Below are 3,440 nucleotides of genomic sequence, written 5' to 3' on the forward strand. Positions count from 1 at the left end.
TTCTTCACTTCTGATATTGAGTTCTAGAGGGAAAAGGACTCCTCAACAAGTTGTTTAAGATTCTGAACAGGCATTCATATGATAATTTTATGTCAGCCCATTGTAGTGAATTAAAATTCAACAAGTTTGGCTACTCATATCTTTTGTGCAATACATCTTCCAGCACTCTAAACGCAAGACATGTGCTTTGAGTCAAGTTAATTTCTTACAGAAATACCTGAGTTATGTTTACAATCATAATCTCTAGACTTGTGATTTCTGGGTTTAACAATTTTTTTGAAACTTTGAAATGCCAAGATTTATAGGATGCATTAGCTACATTTCTTACCCACTTGGAACAAATGGTGGATTGTAGGATGCAGAAACATAATAATAGTCTCATGCTGTAATGGTCATTATAACTATATATATCATATAATGTATGCATATGTTTGCTCATAAATCTGTTAAGCAGGGGATATAGTGATGGAGCTAATTCCTTATACATTAAACATTTGTTCAAAAAATAAACATAATAAAAAGTCTATACATAGAGTTGGAAATTTATTGATCCTAAAGTTGATTTCAGGGTTTTACTTTAAATGTACATGTTTGAGCTTATATAATTTAATTATTTGCATAAAAATCTCTATGAGATAAAAGACAGGCAATAAAAATGAGGACTGACTCATACAATATAAGACTGATTCCTCAAAGATATATGTAACGCCTTTTACAATACTGAAGGTTTTTCATAAACTATAGTAAGTAAACATAATTAAGCTTATTAAACTTAATTTATTTTTAAAACTAACAGAATGCCACACTACTTTAAAATCATTTGAGAGCAGGATGTTTGGAGATACAGGTCACTTCAATATGCATCACAATATCAATGGAAATAACATTGTTTCAGTACCTACACTGTCATAACTAAGCAACCTACATTGCTCAAGCAGTCTAAAAGGGTTGACAGGGTTGATTATCCCAAAAAGATCCATAAAGAAGCATGATTTTCAAGATCTTACCCATGTGGAAAGATGGCAGACACACACAGATCTGATTTGTGGAAGAATCTAGGGAGCTGTTTCTTGTTGGTGATTGTCTCAATCCAACATTTTAACATTATTTTCACATGCCATTAGCATTTCCTTTTCAAGAGAAACTACACATCTCTTCAGTTGCTGCCCAAGTTGGTTGTCATTTATTTTGTTTCTGCTGAGTATTCTCTTGCGTCTTTTGCCTTGCTACCTAGCTATCACTTCTTATCTTTCCACTAGTTTGCACTTCCAGATTTTTCATCCCTAAGTTATGAAGAATTTAACTATTTTTAACGATGATAGTTATAAATACTCACAGCCTTTTACAGGTAAATAGATATATGTGCACAGAGAGGTAATAAGTACATAAACTGCAATCAACTGACCCCATGTAGACGACTGGTAGAAGCTAGAACTGTAATTTCTTTTAAGTGTTATCCTTTTTAGTACACTTTTAGTACATGGAGAAACAGGCTAAATACACATAACTTAATCACCCACTCAGGGTCTAGAGAGATGGCTCAACCGTTTAGAAGCACTTGCTGATCTTTCAAAGAACCCAGGTTTAATTTTAAACACTCACATGGTGGTTCACAATCATCCAAAACTCCAGTTCCAGGGGATCTGGTGCTCTCTTTTGGCCTACACAGGTACCAAGCACACACGGTCTACATATGTGTATGAGTATGTGTGTATATATGTGTTATGAATAATAAGCATGTAAGAAAGCAAGACACTCTCACATAAAATATGCAAAACTCATTAACATTTTAAAATGTAGTACACCGATACTAAAAATAACTGTATTTTTTTACTGCCATAAAGGTTCAACATTTTCATAAAATAGAAAACATATATATATTGACAGGAACATATATATATATGTGTGTGTATGACTACACACCTATGTAGTTACATATTTATATCTATATTACAATTATTTAGACAACTGATACACACTCACACACACACATACACACACACACAAGGAATTCTATGTGTCTATCCATTTATAGTATGAACTTAGCAGGTTTCTTAATTCAGCCTATTAATTCCCTACTACTGCTATGCCTCTAATCAAAAAAAAAAAAACTGTATTGATCTAATTGAATTTAAATCAAGGTTTTGGGAAGGCTGCATTTCTTTCATAGAATTGCAAAGATTCTGTTTTGTTTCTTTTCTAACTCTTAAAGCCTGCATACATGCCATAGGTTGTGGATCCTTATCCCTTCTTCAAAGCCAGCAATGGTCCACTTAATCTTTCTTTTATCACATCATTCTGAGCTTTAACCTGATTCTACACTCATTTTTATGACCTTATAATTAGACATCTTAATAATCTAAGTTATTTCCATATGAGAATCCTTAATCATATCTCCAAAAATCCATTGACCATGCAAAGCAATATATTCAGATAATATGGGTATTAGGTACTGGATTTCTTTAAAAGACCACTATTATAACCGGGCAGTGGTGGTGCACGCCTTTAATCCCAGCACTCAGGAAGCAGAGGCAGGAGGATTTATGTTTTTTTTTTTTTCATTTTCCTAAAATATCTAAATACAAAGACCTAGTGTCATAATTTGGGACTAAGAGCAATGGAAGACATGAGAAAATATCTGATATCCTTTACACGAAGAGAAAATATAAAATTATTGTTGTTTAATATCTTTAAACAATATGGCCATGAAATAATTTTTAAAATGTTCTAAGTATATGGTGAAAATAAAAACAGCAGGGGCGGTGTGAGTATCTTAGTTAATACCAAACACTGTGGCAAATACAGAAGATTACTAACATAAGAGAAGGAAAGTTTATTTTGGCTCATAGATTCAAAGCTTCCAGACCTCGGACAATTGTTGTGTTGAACAATACAACAGGAATCTGTTCAGGTCATGATCTCTACGAAGGAAAAGAGAGGAAATGAACCAGAGTATACTGTCCACTTCAGGCTTTATCTTCAGTACCCCAACCTCTTTCCAGTAGACTCTGCTTCTTTAAGTTCTACCCCCTCTCAATCTTATGACCATTGAGATCAAGCCTTCAATTCAGGAGCCAACCCAGCATCTTAAATACAGCTCCCCAAAATGGGTAAGTGTGAAGTTACAGTTCCCAGTTTCCCACATCTGTTCATCAGCTTGCCCCTGGTAAACTAATAAAAGTCTCATTGATAATATTCTTGTTTATCTCTTCTTATTCTAACATTTACTTTTCAATGAGAATTTGTGCCATCCAAAATATGCCCAAACAACCTGGAAAATAACCATGCAAACACAAACCTTTCTCATTGCCTGCCCATCTTCTTAGTTTCCCTGCATATTCCTCAAAGCATGCTGTGCTCCCTGCACGTTAGTCATGTGGGAAAATCTATAATACACAACTAATTCACAACCATATGATGAAAACAGGAAAAATATAGTT

The sequence above is a fragment of the Chionomys nivalis genome, chromosome 1 (assembly GCF_950005125.1).
Source record: "Chionomys nivalis chromosome 1, mChiNiv1.1, whole genome shotgun sequence".
In the NCBI taxonomy this organism is placed as follows: domain Eukaryota; kingdom Metazoa; phylum Chordata; class Mammalia; order Rodentia; family Cricetidae; genus Chionomys; species Chionomys nivalis.